This window comes from Vanellus vanellus, assembly GCF_965231255.1.
Source record: "Vanellus vanellus genome assembly, chromosome: 2".
NCBI classification, from domain to species: domain Eukaryota; kingdom Metazoa; phylum Chordata; class Aves; order Charadriiformes; family Charadriidae; genus Vanellus; species Vanellus vanellus.
The window spans coordinates 106,352,340-106,379,067 of NC_138906.1; the positions used below are offsets into that span (position 1 = coordinate 106,352,340).

At 42.3% G+C, this 26,728-nt stretch overlaps 1 protein-coding gene across 1 annotated transcript in view; it reads right to left on the reverse strand.

The window, feature by feature from the left end:
* ZNF407 (zinc finger protein 407) overlaps positions 1 to 19,920 on the reverse strand; it is a 343,458-nt gene extending 323,538 nt beyond the window's left edge. Inside the window, exon 1 of the mRNA XM_082499666.1 lies at positions 19,883 to 19,920. The gene's annotated coding sequence lies outside the window, so the exon portion shown is untranslated. The remainder of the gene's footprint in view (positions 1 to 19,882) is intronic.
* Positions 19,921 to 26,728: the final 6,808 nt, after the last annotated feature.

Genomic DNA, 26,728 nt, shown 5'->3' on the forward strand with positions numbered 1-26,728 from the left:
GAAGTAACAAAATAAAAAGCCCACTGATAGTCATCACTTGAGCATCACTGAAAGCGGCAAGTTATCCGCACCCATTAACTTCATTTTCTTGCAGGCATCAGGAAGAACTGTAACGGCATCATGGGGAAATGCACGCTGCATTACAACTCACATCCTTCTTGTTTCTACTTCCAAACCACTGCAAGTCATTCGGGGGGGGGAGGGAGGGGGGGCGGGCGGGCAGAAATTGCCAACATAAAGGAAGTTCTTATGAATTCCTGACATGAAGAATATATACTGTAATTCACACCAAAAAAAAAAAATATGAAGAGAAAAAGGGAAGCCCCCCTAGTCCATCATCCACTCACTCCAGAAACAGCCAAATGCTGCTAAATACAGCAATGATCACCGATTAAATCAGCCTTGAAGAGGGAATCAAAAAAGAAAGACATGGATATAGAGTTATCTTAAGGGCTGTCAGAATCAATAAGGATGTCCAGGACAGAGAATAAAAGGAAATGCACCTGCACATCCTAAAAAGTGTTGAATAACTACCAGATTTTTTTTATTTTTGAATATTTAAAAAGGTTTGTATATTTTGAATTGTAAATTCAAAGAATTTTGGCTATTTCCAGAGTGAGTCTTCCAGCACCTAAAGGGAGCCTACAGGAGACCTGGGGAAGGACTTTTTACTAGGGCATGTAGTGAAAGGACAAGGGGGAATGGCTTTAAACTGGAAGAGGACTGGTTCAGATTAAACATTAGGAAGAAATTTTTCACTTTGAGGTTGGTAAGGCACTGGAAGAGGTTGCCCAGAGAGGTTGTTGAGGCCCCATCCCTGGAGGTGTTCAAGGCCAGGCTGGACGTGGCCTTGGGCAACCTGGTCTAGTGGGAGGTGTCCCTGCCCATGGCAGGGGGGTTGGAACTCGATGATCTTCAAGGTCCTTTCCAACTCTAAACCATTCTATGATTCTATGATTCTATATAACAATAGCAATAAAAACACACAACAGAAACTTCTCAGGATCCAAGAAAGATCATATTCATATATCACTGTGATACTTACGGATCAAAACCACTGTTTAAGTATTCTCAAAACACTTTAGAGAGTTTATCAGGACCACAAAGGAAACTTGCAGGAAAAAAATGTTCATTTTTCACATACAGTAATGAGTCCCGCGGTTTGTAGGAACTCTCAGAATGACATGGTTTCATGCAAGATGCAATTCTCACCAATTTCACCAATTAAAACTTGAGAAAAGCAAAAAGTAAATGCAATTTGAATCTCTTTTCTACCATAGGCTGTAGGACCCTCTTACATACAGTGGACCACACTGGAATTCATCAGAGGAAGTGCACAGGCACCACCTCACACTGACAGCTGAAAACAAATGTTGAAAGTCTTAACTTTTTCCTGCACTTTGGCAGCAAAAGATAACACTAAGGTGAAATTGCTGTTACTTGGAAACTGGCTCTTGGAACTTTTACCCTAGAAACCTGGTCCTAAAAGCCCAGACTCTGTTCTCCTTTAAAACATAAGAAGTATGAATTTCCTAGACTGCTATTCTGGTGTTTAATATTTGCCAATATTTACTAAATTTTCACCAACTTTTACTCAAAACTAAACCTAAAAGACAAAAAAAAAAAAAAAAAGAAGAAAGAGATGGTTTTGTTGGCCCCTTGTTTTATACTACTGTATTACACAAAAAGCAACAAGAAGCCTCCATCATCCCAGCCTGGCACACCTTTGTCTACTAACACAGCATGAGCAGGCTTGAGGAGGTAGCAGCAGCAGCACAGGTGAAAAAGCCAACAGAAATGGCCAGCTCTCCACCAGCTGACAGCCCAGAACACTTTTTTTTTTTTTCAGTAAGTTGAACCAATGTCCAGAAGGGAAGTAGGAACCAGAAAAAACTGCAAGGAAGTAGGAAAAAGGAGGAAAAAAAAATGCTTTTTTTTTTTGCACTGAAATGTTCTCTTCATTTTTTTATATAACAAAAAAAAAATTAAAAATAAGATATTGACCATTTTTTCAGTTATTTATTACACAGCTATTCACTGAGCAATAGCTCACTGAAGATAAAAAAAGAACCATTTTAAATTAAAGGCAGGCTGATAATAGTTTGGGTGTGTTTTAGCCACAATTAATGCAAGCATGCCAAATATCCAGGGCTAAATAAATAAACAAAACCAAACCACATTTAATGTGAAGTTAGGACACCAAAACTGTAGAAAAGGCATAAAAACAAGGAAGGATGGAAGAAGACGAAAAGGGAAATTCAATATGCTTTAAATAGTAGTATTTTCTGAGTAATCATTTTAATTGCCCTGCCTGTGGCTCTTTAATGACATTCTACTAAGGTAAAGCAGGCCCACATGGTTTAGCTTACTGCATCTATCTCCATTTTCTGAGCGACTGGGGCAAAGAACGCATGTAATAATTTGTGTATATATGCACACACTTTTCGGTGTTATTGCGCATCTTGTTTTCCTCCTGTCAGCAGCTTATTCAAGTAGCTTAGCTGGAAAGAGCTGCATGAGTTTTTGGCTGAATAGGTAACATAAGGAGTTAGGATTATTTGTGTGGTAGGTTAACAAAGTTTCCAGAGAAGAATACGAAGTGTACATAGGCTTCTAAAGAAAAGGCGAAATTAATAAAAATAAAAGCATTCTGATGACACCTGGTGGCCACTGCACACAAGGCGGTAATTGCATTTCATCTGAGAAAAGCAGATCAAACAGAAATGTGTTACACGTTTCTTTGGCAAGCATATCTACAGAAATGACAGCTGGTATTATTCTCATTTAGAATACATACTCATTGGAACATTTATGTTTACATATCTGTACATATTTTATTATTGGTATTAACGCACATAGACATACTCAACAATCTGAACTATTAGCTTATTATATAAAGACAAAACCTGGTTTTCTGCACAATAAAATAGACATGAGCACACTGGAAGTATTTCAGCTCAATCCTATACAACGTATGAAACCCAGAATTCCTTTTCAGTGTTTATTTTCCAGCTCGGTTTCCTAAATAAGGCAGAGGACGATGGGGGAGAAGCACGGTGGAAGCAGGGGGCTGCCTGGCACCGGGGTGCACTTGGAAGGTCTCTGCACTACAGATGCTGCCCCAAATCCTTGCCACAACACGTTAGTCCTCCAGCATACTTCAGCAAAGCTTAAGCAGCAGCCTTCACTTCCTTGTATCATTGAATCTCTAACAAAAAGAAATTAATATCCATCATTAGAAATTAGTATAAAAAGGTGATAGCTGTACACAGTTCTCGGCTACAGACGGAATAATCCCTTAACACGGAGGGGAAAAGCTGTGCATCAAATCACACCTTTTCTCCTTAATGGTTTCTTACAATACGTGCAAGCAATCACAATAGCACTGCCATCTCCTCCTCAACATATAGGGGGATATTTTTCCTTGATAACCTTAGACAATCATCACTAAAACTTAAACCATGCATAGCTGTGCAAAGCTTGGTTTCCTCCACAATAACTGTTATTTACTTTCAGGTGAACAAACCTATGCTTCAGCTGAAGTCACTGAGCACCTTTTAAAGCTACATAATTCTGCACTCTGAACAGTTCAGGGGGTTACCACTGAATTTTATTCTAATTTCCATCACTGTCCATGTCAAGATGGAAGGAAGCTATTACAAGACAGCGATGGGAGGTGTACAGGTGTGACAATGACATCGTGAGTCCAAGCACTGGCAATATGAGATGATATACAAAAATTATTCATGACTTCTGTGGTGCCTGTGGTACCAGTCAAGAGCTATTATGGCACAACATGGAGCCTCTTTCCTTCCTCATCCCTCAAGCCCTTCACCAGATCTAAGCCATGTAGCTACAAAAGGTGCCTTCACTCCAGCAGATGACAGAAGAGAGGCTGAACACCGAGCAGGCTCCTACTTCTCCTCGGCAAAACGCACTCTTGATCAGCAGATGGAGAGTGGAGGTGAATGAGAGAGGAGGCAGTGCTGTAGCAAAGGGCTCTGTATACCCAGCAGAGAAGGACCAGGGGATGCCCCAGCAGCATCTGTCTTGGACCACAGCCCATACAGTAAAACCACATCTCCCAAGGACAGGTCCCAGCCAGCTAGAATTGGAGGAGGGAAGGAATTGAGGAGGAGAAAGGACAACCCCTGGCTAACACCACCGTCATCTATAAAATCCCCATTTACGCCTTGTCCAAAGCATTCACAGTACTGACACTTTGGAAACAACTACCATGAAGGTTTCAAATGCCACAGTTTATCAACAGTACCCACTTCCCCCCATGTCTATTTGTTTCAGTGCAACAAGTCTGGTGCCTACCTAAATCAATGTGCCTAAGCACGTGCACAGTGTCAGCAGGATCCCTCATAGGCTTGATGTGAGGCATGTGTGTTCAAGTGCACCCCCAAAGAAGGACTCACCTGGCAATTAAAAATTTCATTTCTCCTGCAGGAATGATGCATGCAGTGCGACATCAAGAACAGTTGCGCTGCAGTCCTGACCCCTTCCCTAATACCTACAAAAATTATGCAGCTTCATTCAGTAATACCTAAGAACTGCACATTGCTTACTAGTTTTCTGTTACTTGGGTATCCAGTGTGCAAAATCTTCTCATTATTTTGAAGCACACCATGTACCAGCTACACGAGACTACAGTGCATTTCCTTCAGTTTATCACAGCTTCAAACTTCCAATAGGCACCCACGCTATCTCACAGCTCCCTGGGAAATATCAGCGATGGCGCCCAAGGTGAGGGGAGTCTCCTCCTCTCCCTGGAGCCCAGCGGCCACGCACAGCCACTGCTAACCTGGCTGGTGGCTGGCGTGGTCAGGGCGGCGCCACAGCCCTCCTTCTCTGCAGAGTAGGAAGACATGTGCTGGTCAACTTGGTGGTTCCATCTGCTGCCTCCTGCTCCCCAAATCCCTCCTGGGCAGGGAGCACAGCATGCCACCCAACCCTTCCCGGACACAGCTCCTGGTATCGCAGGAGGTCACAGAATCACAGTATCACAGAATGGTTAGGGTTGGAAGGAACCTCTGGAGATCATCTAGTCCAACGCCCCCGCCAGAGCAGGGTCACCTACAGCAAGTTGCACAGGACGGCATCCAGGCGGGTTTGGAATGTCTCCAGAGTGGGAGACTCCACAACCTCTCCGGGCAGCCTGTTCCAGTGCTCTGCCAGGAGCAGAAGGACCATGGACTTCCCGGGCAAGGGGACCTCGGGAGTCAGGTCAGGGATATAAGTTGTGCATGTGGCCTCTGTATTTCCTCGATACATCACTCTCTCTCGGGAACGCGTTAGGAGAGTGTTATTGCTAAAAATACTACTAATTCCCTGAAAAGCACTGAGTTAAAATCAATCCCACAAACTTTCCTGAGATCGATAGGTTTTAATGAACACAGAAAACATACTCTGTAGCAACCACCAGCAAGTACCCGGAGACCAAGCTAGAGTAAGAAATTACACCTGCTCCAACGCTTTCCTGGGAGAAAAAAATTGACATATTACTAAGTGGGCTATCGCTCAGCTCAAACGCCCCCAGGATCTGAGGGACCACAGGCTCACCCTTACGGGCGACCTGCATATGATTTATCATGGCAGAGCGTAGCTGGGACACAAAGTCAGTTTTCCCTACAGCAGACAGAGCAGCGTTTCAGCGCCGCGCTCTCAGCTGACCGAGCAGCCTGAATCGCAGACCCAAGCCCATTCCCCTGATGGAGCAATGTGGGTATGGAAAGCGGACTGCAGGACAAATGGGATGCTTCCTACTGCAAAGGGTGCTGGCGCAGCCCGTTTTTCTCTCAGGTCATAAGAAGGATATTTAGTCCTGTGTTTCAGTCATCAATAGTCATTTTCCTGGGTAAACTCTTTTAACAAGCGCTACAGAACTTTTTTTTCCTAGCTGTAATCATCAATGGAAAAGAGACAACACTCTGAAATTAAAGTTTACAGACAATAGGAGCAAAAATGTTGGTTTATATCTTCTACAGTGAAACCTAATGTTAAGTGTGCTGTTTCATCTTGTATTTTCCAGAAGACTCATGCATTACATCCTATTTTTTCCAAGCACTATGATTCAGATTTCCACTTTCCCGTAAATTCCATTAATATTTTATAATTAAATGCAACTTCTGTTTTGTCAGCTCTGCAGCCTTCCTGATTCTGAAACACCGAATTCTTTTGCTTTTCATGTAAAGCAACAAAGGAATCCACTTCCAACAGTAGCCATGTAATTCCATTTTACAATTTGAAATATTTTGTCGTATATGCACCATTCTTCCAGAATCTAATATCCCATATCATTTCTATAATGTACAACAGAAAAAATAAATACCCCTTTAACAGCTATGAATTCCTCACAAAATCCCCCACCCCCCAAATGCGTACAATTGGACTCTCAACTGCTTAATAGACATCCTAATGCCACTACCTCTATTTAAATGACTCAAATACATATACACATCTAAATCCAAGTGAAGTCAGTGGGAATAGGGCATTTGAAAGTCATGATATTGCTTTAGGTGCTTAAAAAGATTCAGAAAGTAATGTCAGATATCCAGATTTCATTATTTTATCCCCAAAACTCGTTATTCTGAATTGAACAAAATGACACAAAACCACATTTTTGTAATTAAAATTAGGGGCTTTTTATTTTGAGAACGCAACAATTAAGAATGCTTAACTGCATTAATAACTCCTCCAGCATGCTTCAAAAGAAAAAATAAGTCATATTAGACTATTTTTAATAACTTGTAGATTTTAAAAGTGCCCAATTATAAATGAAAAAAAGGACTACAGAATAAAGGTAGCAAATGCACAAATTCAATGCTATTAAAAGGCAGACACATGAGATCTCATGTATCTTGTGCCATTTGTAAAAAGGTTGTTTTATTATCAGTGTAACTAATCACAATGAAGCCATCTCTTACAACCAAAGACATTATAATGAATTTTCTTTACAGCTACAGAGAAATGGGATTTGCTGTTCCATATCAAACTAGAACAGGATGTATAAATTCTTCTTCATATTTATTGTTAAATGTAATTTTTATCTATAAAATCAGTCATGAAATATTAAAAACTGAAACAACAGAATTTATATCCTTTACTTAATTTAGTTTAAACGGTCTATTCACTAAAGAGAGGGAAAAAAGGTTACATATGTATTATACCGTGCCCTCCCCTCTCCCCTCTAAGCGTTTCCATTATAAACCCCCTAGTTTTTGGAATTTATAACTCAGCCGTAAAAATTCACTTCATACTTAAGAGTTGGTATACTTTTCCTTTTACAAATTAAAAGAAAAAAAAAATCTGGTCCAAAAGGAAGGCAAGAAATGATGTGAGAGAAGAGAAGGAGAAAAGCCATCAGACTAAAACCTTTAATGCTTAGCAACTTATATCAGCAAAATAAGGGCTATCTACTGTAATTCAGACCCATCTTCTACCCCAAGGAACCGGCAGGAGATGGTATAGCTGGCTGCACCACAGCCCCTGGCCAGATGGACGCCAGGCACTGACCTCCAGGCTGGCAGACTGGGGAGGAAAACCTCCCCATCCTACTGCTGTCTCCCGAGTCATCTGTACAACTGGGAACTGGACACACTGAAAATGAGTGAGAACAGCAAGAAGCATGAAAATCATCTGCGACGGAGAAAAGACAAGACAAAACAAACCAGCACATCTTAAAAATGAAAACCAGAAAAAATAGCATGTAAAAAAGGACTTCTAGTTAAAAGACGTAAGACTTGAGAATTCAGGAACTAGAGATTGGACAATGTATAGTGCAATAAAAACTGTAACAGAAAGATAAAGGCAGCCAAAAAACATCAGAAGTTCGTGGAAGCCAAGGGATTAAAGGGTATAAAAAGGACATTATTTAATACAGCATGGAAAACAATACATAAGAAGGTAGGTTCCAAAATAGAGCATGAAATAAGGCAATAAGAGACAAGCAACCTATGACCTTAAGGTGTAGGCTACAACCTAGGCTATTTCCTGCTACCAACATCTTATTTTCAGCTTTACCCTAGAGCACAACAAAAAGCACGAAAGCAAAAGGTACCTTAATTTTCAGAGTCTCCATTTTATGGTCTGAAAGGAATAGAAAAAAAGTAGCAAGGGAGCAATGCCCTCCTTTGGTTCTCTCAATGCAGCTGCTATGTTGGCCAATCTGGCAGGAGCAGCGGCCAACTATGCCAGGGAGCTGCCCACAGTCACTGTCTCAGGGGCGCAAGGGAAGCTGGCAAACACCCGAAGTCCAGAGACGCTCACGGCTGCCCCAGGTGATGCTGCGCTCCTTCCTTTAGAGGAAAACAAGGCCATGGGTTCAAATGTAGCCTTTATTTAGTCTGTAACTAACTTTATCCATTAGAAAAGCCGCTTTCTTAGCGACTCTCTAACTACAGTCCACTAGGGCATACATAGTTTGCAACCCATCCCCAGAACAATACAAATGAGTAATGTTTACAAATTCATTGGTTCTCTACAGTGATTTGAGTTTGGAGATGGTCACAGTTAAAAAAATAGCCTTCACGTGAAGATCCCTTGCTGAACTAAATTAATCTGGCACACACAGACAGCAGAGGATATTTCCAAAATGCGTATAAACAACAAAAAAAAAAATGTGGTAGAAAGATATTAGCTACACACCCTCTTGCCACACACTCAAAAGATACATGAGCAAAAAGAACTACAAAGTGAGAATTTTAAGGATCTAGTAAACATTGATATGATAACTACTTTGATATCATAATTTGATTTGTAATAGAGATGAATAGTGAGGAGCAAGAGAAAAAATAAGAAAGTTGGTGCTCTGTGACAAACGTACCCTTAAAACAACCAGACTCAACAGCAAAGGCTGCAACTGTAAAATCAGTTACCCGTTTATGGCGTTTATGCCAGATCACCAAAAGGAAAAAGATGAAGGAAAAGGGAAGGCTGAATCAGGTGACAAGGACGCTCTAAGTGTTTGGTTGGGCCTATGGAACAAAAATCTGCACTCGAATCCAAATATTCAACAGTGCAAAATTACTTAAACCTGTATCCACCAGAGATGTCAGGCACTACTGAACTGCTCAATGCTAAGCGTTCAAATGTCTGGAACAGAAAGTGAGATCTGGAGTCCTGAGTTAGGTGCTGGTATCTCACATACAACACAAAGAGAGCAGAAAAAAAAAAACAGCTCCTGCTCCGTGCACAGGGACAGCCTCCTCAGCTAGAGGAGAAAGACAGCGAGCACAAGTCCTGAACCCAGAAAAGGGGAGTTGTTGGGCGTAGCAACCTGGGCAAAAGGAAGCAAACATTGGCTCTGCTAAGCTACTACCACACTGTCTACCTCTCATGTATCTGGAGAGCCTTATTCTTGCACGTACGGCATGCCAGCTGTCCCAGCGTCCTGAAGCAGGCACCAAAGCAAAGTCCCCACCTCCAAACCTCCTGGAGCTGCTCAATAATAACGTGATGTCCCCCACTTCTGAAAACGGAGCAGAGCTTCGAGCATCCATGTCTCATGCAGGGATCAGTAAGTTTTCATGACAATTCAGTAAAATCCACATTCACTCTAAGATTATTTTTATTTTTTATGTTAAAAAGTGCATAGACACTAAGATTTTCTATTAGAAATTCACAATATTTACTTATGGGAAAAATGTACTCATTACAAAAATAGGTATTGACCAAACATAAACGAACACATACTAGTTGTTCTACCATTCAGCTATTCCTCAGTGGAAAGACATCAAAAGTGCATTAGGAGCACTTTTTAGAACTGTTCAAACAAATAAGTATCTAAAAGAAAAACCTAATAATTATTGCATTTAATAATAAAACATATTTTACAAATTACTGGAATTTGGGGGACTACTAGCCTTGAAAATGTTCCTTTCATAGAATCATGGAATGGTTTAGGTTGGAAAGGACCTTGAAGATCATCGAGTTCCAACCCCCCTGCCATAGGCAGGGACACCTCCCACTAGACCAGGTTGCCCAAGGCCACGTCCAGCCTGGCCTTGAACACCTCCAGGGATGGGGCCTCAACAACCTCTCAGGGCAACACTTTAAATTACCCTTATTTGGCATGACTGACATGACTCTATTATCTATACATTTTTACGTTGCTTTATCCAGCCAGCTGACTAAATCATTAAAAATATACAGGACTGAGCTTCAGTTTGACCTGTAGTGACTCCTATATGTATTCTCAAAATTAACACAAACACTGAATGCTACTAATCTTCAACTTGTAATAACTGATCAAAGAATACTGCCCCGTAATTCACTACAAGCTAAAATCATAGTGCTGAACTGTGCATTTTCAAACAAGTGGTTTATAACTCTAGATTTAAAATGCAAAGTTTCCATTATATTTAATAATTAAAATCCATGCTGTGTTATGGTTACATTTGGTGACTGGATTAGTAGTACCCCAACTGAGTTAAACAATGCCGTTTTCCTATTAGAGTTCGTATTACCATCTTATCTATTTGTTTAAGAAAAGGAAGAAAAAAAGCACAGCAAGGAAGAAGGAATAAAAAAGAAATATGAATATCAAACATACTGAAAGACAGTGAGGACCAAGACAGCGAGAAGACCTGGTATCAGCAAAATCTACTCTAGCTGAAAGCAGAAAAGCTGAAGTATCTGTGCATTTAAAGTATGGAAAATTTTTTAAGAAAAAGAATATTCTCCATTTGTCAATAAGGGTTCTCATTCAAAGTACAAGGTTTAAAGCTCAGTCTTGTTTTCCTAGCAGCAATCTCTACAAATTTAGAGAATACAGACATCACTGTCAAAGAGCAGACTCTCTCAGGCTGTCAACTTCTTCATCAGGGTCTGACTTCACTGGAAAGTGTGAAATTATGTAATTATTTATGCTTGGCAATTCTGATGGTTTAGACAATTCCAGCACTATGAACATCTTTAACAAAGCAAAATTCCTACTGCAATTTTATTTTAGGGAATACACCATTCTTTTTCTCTGCACTTTCTAGGTGGTTTATTCAAACAAAATGTAAATATTACGTGAAGTATTTATCCTCTCTCAAAACAGATGCCATTGGGCTTAGAAACATAACTTACAAGGATGAAAAATAATTAAAAAATAAAATCAAAATGAAGCCATGGCAGCAGTGACACCAACCAATTTTCTCAGCACTGTCAGTTAGATTAGGTGTAATCCAAAACTCTGTAATTAATAGTCTAATAAACTTTGAGTACTTATAACAAATGTACAAATAAAATATCATTTGACCTCATGAAAAGACACACTCCTTAAACTCCATACAACATTTAAGTATAAACCTCAGAGATTAACTTGGGTTTCATTTAAAAAATATTTAATTTGAAGACATGCTTGTGTGCCTGAAAGCTTGCCTACTTCTCCATTTATAGTAGTTGGTGTAATGTATTACCTCTGCCTGTAGGCCACCTCCTCAGAAATCTACCCCAATAGGGTAATTGCCCTTTGCATCCAAAATACGAAGGTACCCATTCTCTGACAAAAAAAAAAGTTTACTCAACACAGTACCCCAAAATACACTGTATTGATACCAGCTACGTCAAAAATCAGGATGATGTTAACAAAGGAAAAGAGCAGGTATCCCTGCAAGTCAACCTTTACCTGCAAAAGTTTTCCACCTGGAAACAGAAACTGAGTAACCCAAACAGAGCTGGCAAAATGCATTGCCAGGATTTTACTTGTCTTCTCCAAAGAACTGCCTACTGTACCTAATAACCTTGTACCCAAGCAAGATTCCTCAGTTTTCAGAGAAGGAGGTCCTTATGTCTCATCATCTGCTTCAGAGCAGCACAAGGGACACTTCCAACATCAGACCTACATCACCCTTCTCTTCAGTCTCTTCCTCTCCTTCCTTTCTCAGGTTGCTATCCCTTTTGCAAACTCCTTGGGCGACACAAAGAAAATCAGACGTGGAACAAAGCCTGCACACAACCCTCTGCAGAGGCATCATCAGAGGCACACACAAAGAAGTCAAAGAAAATACTTCCCAAGAATTTTCAAGCTACCTAGACTTACAATGGCTCTCAAATTCACAAGTCTGTAGCTTTTACAATTAAAGTCTGATCAGAAACAACTAAAAAAAAAAAAATGTTTCTTCATAAAATATATCTGCAATGTTCCCACTACCAACAAGTAACACTATATTACAAAACCTCTGCTCAAAAACCAAGCTCTGTCTTTTGGGGTAAGATTTGGACTTCAAAAAAAAATTCAATTTTATTTCTTTGGTTTTGTACACACAAATTATGAGATGGATAGCTTGTGTCAGGTTCTGATTTTGATCATTTTGACACAAATTGAAAAAATTCTGTTAAACTAAATGGAGATATTCCGATTTATAGTCAGGTAAATGACATCAAATTCTAGTCCCAGGTTTTCTTTCCTTCCTGATTAAATTACATTAATGTACACTCAAAACAAAGCAACTACTGCTAGTCCTACTATTTTTTTCAGCAGAATAACTTAACTGTAAACAAAACACCACATACACATATACATGAAGTCATCAGGGTTCTTTCATATGCCTGCCATCTACCTGAAGCCTTGCAATAACAAGGCTTATAGCAACATTATAGTATGTGGGCACCAACATATTGCCCTAAATGTAGAACAGAAGTGAACCTGCTTCCTGTAAGAACCTATAGACCACTGTTTTTCCCCAAAATACTTTTTATTAACCTGATATGTATATGAGATATCAAAAAAAACACAACACACTGTCTTCTTACATAGAATGCACCAGGAAAAGGCCCAAAACCCAAATATTGCATCTTCACATTGCTAAAAGGTTTGACATAGTATTTATTGCCATATTACCCCTAATTAGCAGTTTAAGCTCGTTAACAAGAAAGAACAGTTCTTTTCATTTAAGGTAAACAGGAATTATCTTTGAATTGTATAGGTAAAACTTGTAAATAGGACAGCTCATTCTAAGATTCTAAGATGAGAGAAACTAGGAAACAGTTCATTAAGACCTGGCTTATAAATTCAAAACATGAAGCATAACGTCCTTAAAGAAGAAGGTTTTATTTTTAAAAGCATTCATTAGGCTCTCATCTCCAAGCCTCAGAGTTGTAAATAATTTAAAATGAAAATGCAAACAACAGGAAGAAAAAAAACAAATGCAATTCAAATCATTCCATTGTTGTACCAATAAAACTGAAAACAATAGAAAATAAGTTGGCAGATTTGGAAGACAATATCCAGAAAACATTTTTATGTACTGTATCTTTGAACTCAGATATTATACTAGCACTGGATCCAATCCAAAAAAAAAATAGCTCTGACATAACAATCAGGCTGTGCCCAGTAAAGGATACAAATGCTAAACTAGTAATTTTTAGTATTCATTGCATTTTATTCCACAGCTGCCAAAACAAACAAGCTGCAGCTTATGGGTGCTTTTAGATTTAGTTTTCCATTTTGACTTTTCAGAAATGTATATCCTATGAACAATTCATACGACATAAGGCAAGAACCCCCTTCCCTTTAAAGAGTAAGATAAATCTAGGTTTGCCTCACGTGGAAAGCATGGAAAGAAACAGCCTTTACTTCACTGGCATCGAAAACGGGAAGTGAAGAAAACAAAAGTAACAAATCAAAAAGAAAACAAAACACAAGGATCGCTGCTGTCCTTGCTGCATACCCAGTGTCCCAAATCCAGTGTCAATATACCCCTGCAGGAGAAAGCAACATTTTGCCTTTATTGAATTTCTGCAGTTTGCTATCCTTTTCCCAAGTACTTGGAACAATCCAACTTAAATATAACATATGATTTCACTTAAACATTCAATGGAAGACAAGCATGCAACAGGCATTTCTTTCTTCTTGTTAACAGACCACACGGGATCGCAAAACACAAAAGTGCCATAATCCTATGCCATGGTTCTTGGGGAGAAAAATGGGTACGTATGCTAGGCATCACATGAATGTCAAGATGTGCTCCTCAGAAGCCTTGAGCTTACTGCCCACACCCCACCAGCCAGGAAATCTGACGCATTTCAACCACGCAGGGCCTCCCACATCCGTGCAGAACGTGAGCAGCAAAGCCAGCACTTGCAGCCAGCTCTGGGCATACCACCGGCATGCGATTTGGCTGCAGCACACACACCTTACAGCCAGTGTGGTGCTTCCTAGGGGCACCAAACCCCCCAGGCAACACATCAGCAGCGACTCTGATGCCTCCTCACACAAACTGAGACCGCTAGGTCACCCTTGTTCACGCTCTTCCCACAAGCACAGAAGTGGGCGGTATCAACATGCTACATACCACCAGTACAAGTAAAGTTAAAGTATGCAAGGTTCTTCCTGCTAAGGCTTGTCTAAAAACCAGCTCTGTGTGGACTATCTCATACATTTATAGCAAATGTTTATAGCAAACGTTCTACTAACTTACCAAAAGCAAATAAACCCAACCACTAACCCACCAAATAGGAACGGGCACAGGCCACAGGCTCTTCCAGAGCAAGCCCAAGCTTGAAAACCTGCCTTAAGAGAGAACGCACATGTACAGAAGTATAAAGCCATACTGGAGCTCTTAAGGCCATCCAAATGGCACAAGAACAGTTTGTTTCTGTCTTTGCTTGAATTAGAATCCTTGTCAGGACCTCTACACTTCTCAAACTTCTTGCTGGAATGTTTCCTACAGAAATCTTTGTATACCGCACAACTGTATGGATTCCATACTAAAAATATCACACAAAACAATGATTTCTATATAAAATGATAACTTAGTATTACTGTTTGGATGAGTTTTGTTATACATTGTAATTGCAGTGAATTTTAACATTTTCTGTATTTTTTAAATCTTTGTACCTATATTTTGAAAGAGACTTTTGAAATACCAAAGATGGGGCTAAGGACGGCAAGACACTTTTTTAACTACAATGAGGCAAAGAAATAAAAGACAGGAAAGCATCCATATATACGTTTGTAGCAAAAGAGTAATCTACAGAGATGAAATACTGCATACCCTAACTACTCTGCATGCCTCCTCCTTGGTCATTACATATGCCACACACACATATAACAGCTTGTATTTTTAGACTCATAAGGGCAGAGGCAATTAAAATTTATGCCTGTACCACTACGGACCAAAGGAAAATAAGAACATTCACAGCCTTCCAGCCCAGTTAAATATAACCCATAATGTTATACACCGTAGTTCAGCAGTAGGCCAGTCTACTCAGAAAAAAAGGTCATCCTGCTGTAGAACAAACAAGCAAAACAAAACAAAGCAAAAAATCAGCAATCAACAACTCTGCTAATGCAGGACTGCAAAGCAGTCATGAGTCATACAAACAAGCATTTTACTTTTGGAACATCATTACTGCCTGTTTCTAAATGGCACTTGGGTAATTTCTTTGTAAAGAAGCATGTGAATTGGCTAGCACTTACTGTAATTTTCCTTTTCATGTTGAGAGAAAAAGGTAACTAGACTTCTTTCTGCTCTAAAGCTATAGATTGCTGCCGTTTTATAAGTCTGAAGCACAACTTTCATCTTCACATGTTGAAGAACTGAAGTAAAATAAGAAAACTTCCACGTATATTTAACATAAACACCTAGAATGGGGTATAGACTCTTCCAGAGCTACAAATCCTTCACTGGCAGATGGTAGAAACAGCATCACCAGAATTCACAGTTGCAGAGCAGCAAGGAAGGTATGGTTCCCCTGTTTTAAACATAAAACTTCTTTCTGCGAAGCAAAAGATGCCTTTGGAATTTCTGCAGGAGAAATGAGAGATTACATTTATTTATTTATTTTACTTTTTTTCCTTCTTCACTTGTATACACACAGGCTAATAAGCACTCTGAGGTTATGTCTTATCACAGACTGAAAAGACAAAAAAAAAAAAAAAAAGTACCCAGTTTAGAAGCAAAGTAGGTATAGGTGTATTTCAGTCAAATTTTCAGACTGTTGTGTAATGCCGTAAGAATGTCCACTGCAAAGGCAGACAGACTGAAGATTAAACCACTCTGACATTATCAGAGAGATCTCATGAGAACTGTGACACACTGGGCCGGGCGACATATAAGCAATTTGCAACGCCACCTCCCATGTGGCCCTACTCCTTAATTCATTCTCTCCAAGACATCCACAGCTAATCCTATGCCTCTTACCAGCACTAAGCTTCACCACTGCTCATTTCCTACACGCATTGATGTCCACCAAGAACTGCTGTCGCTCGTTCTGCTCATTCCACTCCAGTCGTTTCTAGGGGAGTGGTGCTGCCATGCTTGCGCTGCCGCTGGCCAGGCACCGTATGCAGCCATATTTCAGGCAGCAGCAGCAGAGCCGGGTGGCTGTGCTACCCCGAGCTAGCAAGGCCAACACAAAACAATACCTTTCTGGGGCAGAAGCACAGCCCATAGTTCTCTGCTGGCTGGCTCCTAACTATTAATCTGTCAAAATGAAAGTACCGTTTCTGTTTGACTCCTTAAAAAAAAAAAAAAAGTAACTGCAAGAATAGCAGCCACTACATCTGTTGAATCATGTCATCTTGTCTTACCCCTCCTCCCCGCCCCAAGCCCTATTTTTGGTGATGTGCTCACTTCAAAAGAATAACCTCTACTCCAGGATGTGCAATCTAAAAAGTGAACACAGTGATTTTAACGTATACCATAATACTGCGGCATTAATTGGAATGAATGACTAGACCAGACATATCTTAAACCAATGTTTTTATTTGAGTGATGGATCATCCATCCAGTGCAGCCTTTCCGTTTCCCCGAGAAAGAGAAGATTTAAACGTAGGAGCTGCTCAACAATTTCAGTTCAACCACATTTCATATGCCAACCTATCTGTATATTTTAGCTCATACAAAAAAAACACAAGTATGTATACATTCAAAAGATAAAAAAACAATTAAGCAAAGCAAAGCAATGTTTTTCTTAATGTTGTGCACACATACAAAAATTATGTTCTTCATTATAAAAGGTTGGTTTTAATGGGCTATTGTGACTGACATCTGCTTCACACACATTCTTTCTCCAAGTCATATTTTTCTATAAAAGGAGAGAACACAGCTTAAGTTCTAAAAAACTTTCTAACAAAGAAAACTTTCATGCAAATAAATTAGAAATTTTTGATGCTGTTACTATACAATAGTTCCCACAGAAGAATGATAGTAAAGGACTGTTTTTAACTCAGGTCGTTTGAATTACATTTCCCAAAATGCTAATAAAACTGACATGTTTGAACATACTGAAAAAGTCACAGTCCATCATCATGCTGTCACATCAGTGCATTTGACTTTTTTAAAATGTATGGATTATATAATTACTGCCAGGCTCCATATTTTATATATAAAAGCTACAATCTGATTATATGTCCATGCTGAAATAATTTATGAAATAAGGGTGCGATGACTGTAATGTTACTTCTATGATGAATGTAACTTGCTGTGAATAGTATAAGAGATTGCAGGAGAGACCAAACTGAAGCCTGTAATTGTCTTCATTTTTCATGAAGAGGTGTGACCTGGGGAAAATATAGATCCCAACATTCAAAGCTCCAACCTCATGCAAACATCTTGATTACTCGTGTTCTGATATAGGAACGGAAAAAGAAAATTTATAGTCTTCACAGGCCACGTCTTTACAATATTAAGGTAAGAATCACAGCAAATTACATTTATATTATTGTTTTGCACCATCAGCAAATCACTCCTGCCACTATTACCCTTGCACTTGTGGATTCACATTATTTACTACTCCCTAGATGTTACCATCATGCTTAGTATGATACAGATGAACATGAATACATGACAAACCCAAGGTCTTGCAAGCCTGCACCAGGACAACTACACAAAGAAGAAAAGAGGGCACAGGAAAACAAGACTACGAAAACTGTAAATTCTGAGATGACCAATAGCTACCGCATACAGATCAAAAATTAAATGCTTTTTCCTTTTTTTCTCTCCTTAACTAACATTAAAGATGAACATTGCGGTTCACAGGCCATACTAATTATTTGAAGGAGCAATAGGAAAACTGTCGTAACAAGCCAAATTAAACAAAATTATAACCTATCCCTCAAAGGCCACCTAAACCAGTTAGTTTTGGTTTAACGATTTTTAATGATCTTTTCCACTGAAGACGCACACCTCTTTAGAAACATATTAGAATCATAGAATGGTTTAGGTTGGAAGGGACTTTAAAGATCATCTAGTTCCAACCCCCTGCCATGGGCAGGGACACCTCCCACTAGACAAAGTTGCTCAAAGCACTAGCCTGGCCTTGAACAGCTCCAGGGATGGGGCGTCCACAACTTCTCTGGGCAACCTGTTCCGGTATCTCACCACCCTCAGAGTAAAGCATTTCTTCCTAATATCTAATCTAAATCTCCCCTCTTTCAGTTTAAAACTGTTACCCCTCATCCTATTACTACACTCCCTGATACAGAGTCCCTCCCCATCTTTTTCTGTAGGCCCCCTTTAAGTAACGGGAGGCAGCTATAAGGACTCCCTAGAGCCTTCTCTCCTCCAGGCTGAATAACCCCAACTCTCTCAGCCTGTCCTCACAGGAGAGGTGCTCCAGCCTTCTGATCATCTTTGTAGTTATTTATAGGAACTCGGTTTCCTGAGTGCAACCTGACAGGTCCCCTGGAAGTCTGCTAACACCCTAGAGACAACAAAACCATGTTGAAAATCACAAAATCATAGGAGTGCAGAAGGTGATCATGCCTCAGAAAGTGCTCTGTTTGGTGAATTAAGCAGAGTAAAGGGAAAACTGCTACAATCGGGTCTTTCACCACTTGTAAGAACTGCTTACAAAGCTCCGGCAGTCACATGTGTTGTCACTCACTGCCAGGGCCACAACTCCTCAAGCTCATCCACACTTAAGTTAAAACGACCTTAGGGAAAGGAGGGGAAAGTAAAGAAAAAGTGGGGTTTGAGCGGCGAAAAAAGCATGCAGGGCAGAACCGAATCACACCTAACGTCACGTCTCTTCCCGCCTGCGCGGGGCCACACCAAGCCACGGCCCCGGGTGGGGTACCACACCGCGACCCTACGGCACCGCACGCCGCAGCTCAGCTCGGAACCGGGCCGGCCCGGCCCGGGGGTGCAGGGCCCGGCCCCCACCCCCGGCTCGCCCCCACGCCGCTGCGCCTGCGCAGACGCCGCACCGCCGGCGACCGCGCCACCACCGCCGCCGGGCAGGGGTGAAGGGGCGCCGCCCGGTACCGTCCCCGTGGGGCGACAGCTGATACCGCCGACGCCCCCGCCGGTGTCCCCCCATCCTCCTTTTCCCACCCCGTGAGTGGGGTGAGGGACGCGGCGGCCGCCGCCGCCAAAGCCCCGCCCGGCCTTACGGCCCGCGCATGCGCAGCAGCGAGCCCCGCCGCTGAGCGGAGAGGAGGGGGGAGGAACGGGACGACGCCTCAAAGCACGCGCTGCCGGCCGGGGCGCGCGCCCCCGCCCGCCCCCCGCGGCTCGCACGCGCGCCCCCGCCCCGCCCGGTCGCCCCCCGCTGCTCTTCCTCTTCCCTTCCTCCCCTCGGCCGGGCGCCTGCGGCAGAACGGAAGGGAAGAGCCGCAGCCCGGGCCGGCTGAGGCAGCCAATGGGCGCGCGGGGCGTTCTTCCCGCCCTCTGCCGCCCGGCCACTCGACGGGCAGCAGGGGGAGGGACAAGGGACGGGATTGGCTGGGTAGAGTGCTGCTGGCCGCCCGCCCACCAGCACCAAAAAAAACGACGGTAGCACAGAGGCCCAAAAAGCCCGAGGGGAGACGCCGGCCCGGCCGCCGGCCAACCACGGCCCCGCCACCCCACCCGCCCCCTCCACCAGGGTCCGAAGCGGCAGCCCGTCCCGCGCCGCCGAGCGGGGGGGCCGAAGGGGCCGCGTCCCGTCCGGCAGCGCTTACCGGGCGGGGGAAGCCGTCCGCCTCCGCTTGTGAGGATCTTGGTCACAAGTGGCGCGCCGTAGATTGGCCGTTTTGCGTCACGCCCGGCGCGAGGCGCGCGGCGCGGCGCGGGGAGAGGAGGGAAGGGAGGCGGGCGGGCGAGGCCCCCCCTCACGTGACCGCGGCGCCGGGGCGGGAGGCGGTGAGGCGCCGCTCGAGCGCCCAGCCTCGCGTGCCGCCGGCGTGAGGGGCTGCGCCCTCTTCCCCTGGCCGGGAGCGCTTGGCGCCCTGGGCTGCAGCTGTCCGCTGCTGCCCGATCCGCCCGGTTACAGGCCCCACGGTGGCGAGGGGAGCGGGGAGCCCCGAGGGGTTGCGCCTGCGGTTCGCGCTGACCCTCCTGGCGGGGGGCGGGCGTGCCAGTGAGGCCGCCGGTACGGCGAGGAGGCTGCAGGGGCGGCGTTGGAAGTGCTCGAAACTGCCCCCGGCTTCGCCCTTAGCAAGGCCTTGTGTGCCCGTGGCCTGTGCCGCGGCAGCTCCGAGCGCTGGGTTCCGCGGTGATGAGCTTGTGCCACGCAGGGGCGTACGTAAAATAAACTTATCGCACTCCACGTGGGCTGTGCGGTGACAACTGGCGCTAATCCATGGGATAGGTGTTTGGAAAGAGTGTGAGAGGATTAGGTAGATGGGACAGTGCACAGCAGTCGTTCACTATAACGTTATCACTCGAAGGTGATACAAGCTCTAAACTGTCTTCTCAGTATTTTTCAGAAGACGGAGTTCAGAAGGGAAACAGCTGAATAAGGCAGTGGTGGGGAGGCAGTTTGTAAAACATTCTTGTGTTTTGTAAACTCATAGCGACACCTTAGTATTGAAACTTCATGTTCTTTCTCCCTTTCTTAAGCTAAGTCTTGTGATTAGTATAATATCAACATTAAAGAGCGTGATCTAAAGAGTCTTGACATCTGTGATGGAATGCAGTTCCTTTTTCAAAATTGCTTTTGATTTTGAAAATTCATGCTTACCAGTTATGTTCTTACTGCACAATATTTTTTAGCAGATAGACTATCTTAGTTAAACGGCATTTGGCATTCTTCAAGGCCATTGTGGGGGGGTGGCATATTCACACGTAATTGTGAATATGTTTGGAATTCACTGACTCTTTCCAGTCATACAGTGTCTTTAAGGCCCATTCAGGCTTACTAATTAGGTGTAACAACTTACAGTTTCATTAAGCCAATTAGTCACTGGCTAACCTTTTAGTCTTATGACACAGCATTGCTGATTCTGGAGTGGGTTGTAACAACTGTAAGAATGGTTTGAGGATGAGCAGTTGCTACAATCTGAGCGGTTCATCACGTGAAAATGGAGAACCCAGATGAACAACTAGAGTCTTGGTAAAGATTGAAATGAATGAACAAAGTTTAAAACAAATGAGTATTAGTAGATAAAGTATCACACAGACAGTGTGTTATCACACAGTAAGAAACGGAAGGATATCTTGACTGTTGAGTGCCTCTGGGTCATAGTATGTATTTTAATTGTCTTCTGTATAATAACAAATCTACACAGAGGGAGACTCCTAATTTTGTAGCAATGATATCTTCGGTTATATGTATATTTACCTTTATAAGGACATTTAAGAACTTTAATAGCTTATTGAGAGACAATGAAAACCGTTGTCAGTTTTAAGAACAAACTGATTAAGATCCGATTAAAACCTCGATACCAGGGAAGGTCATAGAGCAGGTCATCTTGAGTGCCATCAAAACCCACATAATGGGCAACCAGGGGATCAGGCCTAGTCAGCATGGGTTTATGGAAGGCAGGTCCTGCCAGACGAACCTGATCTCCTTCTATGACAAGATTACCAGAATATTGGACGAGGGAAAGGCTGTTGATATTGTATACCTGGACTTTCAAAAAGCATTCGATACTGTCCCCCATACAATTCTCGTGGAAAAACTGGCTTCACATGGCCTGAACGAGCATACGATCTGCTGGATCAAGCACTGGCTAACTCCCAAAGAGTGGTGCTCAATGGATTTAAATCCAGCTGGCAGCCGGTCACAAGTGGTGTGCCTCAGGGCTCAGTGTTGGGACCATTTCTGTTCAACGTCTTTATTGATGATCTTGATAAGGACATAGGGTGTATCATCAGCAAGTTTGCAGATGACACCAAGTTAAGCAGGAGTGTTGATTCCCAGGAGGATAGGGAAGCTCTACAGAGAGACTTAGATAGATTGGATCATTGGGCCAACATCAATGGTATGAGTTTCAACAAGGGCAAGTGCCAGGTCCTGCGCTTGGGCCACAATAAACCCATGCAGCGCTACAGGCTTGGGTAGGTGTGGCTGAAAAGCTGCTTGGCAGAGAGAGACCTGGGGGGTTCTAATTGACACGTGGCTGAATATGAGCCAGCAGTGTGCCCAAGTGGCCAAGAAAGCCAACGGCATCCTGGCTTGTATTAGAAATAGCATGGCCAGCAGAAGTAGGGAGGTGATTGTGCCCCTTTGAAAGGACACTGTAGAGAGGTTGGTGCAGGTCTCTTCTCACAGGTGATTAATGACAGAACAAGAGAGAATGGCTTCAAGCTCCAACAGGAGCTGAAGACTGAACATTAGGAAAGAATTTTTCACAGAAAGGGTGGTTGGGCATTGGAATAGACTGCCCAGGGAGGTGGTTGAGTCACCATCCCTGGATGTGTTTAAGAGACGTTTAGATGTGGGGGGGGGGGATATGGTGTAGGGGAGAACTTTGTAGAGTAGGGTAGATGGTTGGACTTGATGATCCCAAGGGTCTCTTCCAACCTAGACAATTCTATGATTCGAAGAATAGTCTAATTGTTCTTGATATTTTCAGCATGTGAAAGTATGTAGAAGAACCATTTGATGTCCTTCAAGCTCACTTTTTCTGTGGTTTACAAGTTCTTTTTATATGCCTAAGAATTTTTGTAGGTCTCGTTCTCAAGTAACACCTGTATTTAAACATTTGTAGTATGCAGGTCAGCATGCCTGGTCCATCGGTTATTTCATCGTCTGCTTACTGAGGGGGAACATACTGGGGGAGAAGGCATGATCATAAGAACATGTTTTGTAAATTAAAGTATTTCTAACGGAAAACGAAGAGGCAACATTTTTTAGGAACAGCCTGAAGAGGGAGCCATTGGTATAGTAGAAGCAACAATTAAGCCAGAATTTCTATTAATAAAAGAAAAATAATATCTGTAACAAAAAATAATTATTTTTTGTAATTTTAAGCTCTATTTATTAAGTGTTTACCAACATACCTACATTTAATGTTCTGGTTTAGGTATGTACATAATTTTAAAGTCATGCTGAAAATTTAAATGCTTGTTCTTTGTTCTGAAATATTTATACTAATTAAAATGCAAACAATAAATAAGTCAATGATTAATTACTAAAGCATTAATTAGTTAATAGGGTAGTTTATAAATAGATTGTAAACATAGAATGTATTTATTTTCTAACAGAATAGGATATTAGGAATGATTCTTCTGTTTCTATATTTATTCCACACCAAAATATTGATTTCACTAGAAATGTTGCTCATTTAAAGAGTAGTACCACCTCTTTACTTAGCTGTGTAACTTAAAACTCCATATACCTTTCCTACTTAATATTCCATATTTGTTCACCTACAGGAAACGCACACAGCTTTGTGATTACTATTACCAGAGATCAGTCATTTAGCAGGATAAAGGCAGTCACAATAATCGTACTTGCCAACTCTGAATTACAGGGTTTTTTTTGAATATCAAATTTGTTTAGAAAAATAATTCCGTGAGTTGACAATGATCATGTAGATAATGTTTCTGAGAGGCCCTGTGAAGGACACTGCATAGTGTCTGTAGGATAGTCAAGTCTTTGACAGTATTGTCCGTAAGAGCTTCTTAACCACCATTGTTTTTCCCCAGAGTAGCAAGTTTTTGAAGAAAAGCTGCATATATCTTTATTCTTACGATGTAATTGTACCCATAAGAAAACATGAAACAGAATAATTAGGTTATAAATACCAGGAACTTTTTGATGTCAATTATTTTGCTTATATACACGTATACCTTCCCTTTTTTAATGCTAAATATTTTTTTCCCCATAGAAAAGACAGTTAACCTTTGAAAAGCGTTACCAAGTGGTGGCTTTTCTTTCAGTTGAAAAGTATGGGGTTTTGTTTTTTGTTTGTTTGTTTGTTTGTTTTAATTCAGTGCATGAATTATTGGGTGAAATCTTATTTTGGTTATATTGGTGACTGAACAAAAGGACCTCACTGTTCCCTTAAGTGATAATAAGTTAGTGAGATAAATGTATGCATTCTTAGATACTCAGACTGGAAGATGTGCTAGTCTGAATCAAGTACTACGGTGTCACACACAAAAAAAAATCACAGATGGGCCTTGAAATATAGAACACTATACTTAGGATATTTTAAGGTGCTTGGGCAGTGGCTTCTGGAAGCGTCAAGGTTTGCGATTTAGGGAGCAAAATGCACTATTCCAGTTTGACTGGTCCGCTGGTGCATGTTGTTCAAGCTGATGCAGCTTGCTGTAGTCGTGTGATCCCGTTCCCTGGCTTACTGCTGGCACAGCACTGGTGTGACTGATTCCTGGGTGAGCTGGTTCTGGGCACCCCCTTGGCAGAAAGGTGACCCGGGGGAAAACACAGGTAGCTTTCTGGCTGGCTCAGCAAATTCACAAAGGGGCCAGCATCGAGCTTCAGCTGGGGCTGGCTGAGGCAAGGTTGCCGCGGCCCTGACGCAGCTTTGTCAGAAACCGCCATGGGGCAGTGACCTCATGGCCACACTACCTCTGGAAACCAGAGGAGGTGCGGCCACGTCAGGGCACGACTGCACCTCTGGGCTGTGACATGCCAGCAAGGTCACACCGCTTGTGCCACCCGCGCTCGCTCTTTCATTAAACGTTGCAGCTTCTTACTCCCTTCATGTTATCCTGTGGGTTTGCAGCCCAGTTGTGCCAAGTAACTTGTTTGAAGTACAAATCATTATCCATTTTCACATAAACAAAATGCTCACCCGCTGCTAGGTACCTTTTGTTAAACTTTTCTGAAGTTTTCATCTAGAGAACCTTACACAAACAAGTAAGAATGTGATAAAAGTCATGTGGTTTCCAGACTCTTCCTATTATAACTGCAATATAAACATTCAAGAAAAATCAGAAAGAATGCACGCAGATTTTATTGAATGCTTAGAAGGGATCTGTTTGAATTTCTTATTATTTCATAAAATCTGGAAGGATATTTTTAAGCAGCTTCAAGAGAAGAAAATAGTTTTTTCAATTAAAAGTATTCATAGCAGTTTAAGTTTGCATGTAGAAGTTACAAGAATTTGAAAATAATGGGATAATGCTTGAAGTTCCCCCACTTATCCTAAGGCTAATACTTAGACTCATGCATTCCGATGAGAGAGTAACAGTGCCTGCAAATCCTTTCGTTTGGCCCACGAGTTGCATCATCAGCGCCAGTTGTTGCCAGTAACATTACAGGCTTTCTGTTCAGCTCTTGAAGAAATGAAACAACTGGACTTGGGGCCTCTCCTGTTTAATATCTTTATTAATGATCTCAACGAGGGGATTGAGAGCACCCTCAGTAAGTTTGCAGATGACACCAAGTTAGGTGGGAGTGTTGATCTGCTGGAAGTAGGGGGGCTCTTTAGAGGGACCTGGACAGGCTGGATCGATGGGCTGAGGCCAGTAGTATGAGCTTCAACAAGGCCAAGTGGCTTGGTCCTGCACTTGAGCCACAACAACCCCACACAGCGCTACAGGTTTGGGGAGGAGTGGCTGAAAAGCTGCCAGCAGAAAAGGACCTGTGGGTGTTGATTGACAGCCAACTGAAAATGAGCCAGCAGTGTGCCCAGGTGGCCAAGAAGGCCAATAGCATCCTGGCCTGCATTAGGAATAGTGTAGCCAGCAGGACTAGGGAACTGATTGTCCCCCTGTACTCAACACTGGTGAGGCCACACCTCGAGTACTGGGTTCAATTTTGGGTGCCGCAGTATAAGGACATTGAGGTGCTGAAGAGGGTCCAGAGAAGGGCAAGGAAGCTGGTGAAGGGTCTTGAGAATAAGTCTTATGAGGAGCGGCTGAGGGAACTGGGTTTGTTTAGCCTTGAGAAAAGGAGGCTGAGGCCTTATTGCTCTCTACAACTACCTGAAAGGAGGTTGTAGAGAGGTGAGCGTTGGTCTCTTCTCACAAGTTACAACCGATAGGACAAGAGGAAATGGCCTCAAGTTGCACCAGGGGAGGTTTAGGTTAGACATTAGGAAAAACTTCTATACTGAAAGGGTTGTCAAAGATTGGACCAGGCTGCTTAGGGAAGTGGTTGAATCACCGTCCTTGGATATATTTAAAAGCTGTCTAGATATGGTGCTCAGGGACATGGTTTAGAAGTGGGCCTGGTAGGGTTAGATAACAGTTGGACTTGATGATCTTAAAGGTCTTTTCCAGCCATAATGATCCTATGATTCTATGACTTGTTCCACCTTGGTGGATCATGCCAGCCTCTTTTCCGAATGCAGAGAGCACAATGTGTGGTGTAGGAGAAGTGAAGCCGAATTTTTACAGGCTTAACATCTATTGTTTCTGCTTTTATATTTGGAGAACCAAAATCATAGTTGTAGCTAAAAAGAACTTTCCTATTGCAAAGCAAAGACAATATTTATGTGGACTTCTATGATCTGATGTTACGAAGCTTGGAGTGAGAGCTTAAGAAGGTACCACTAGAGTGTATTTATCTTTGAAGTGCTGATCCTGCAAATGGCCGCACAACAGATCCCTGAAGCCCACACACAGAAGCACAGGAGCTGTGGATATCTGCATGTACACTGAGAGGTGTC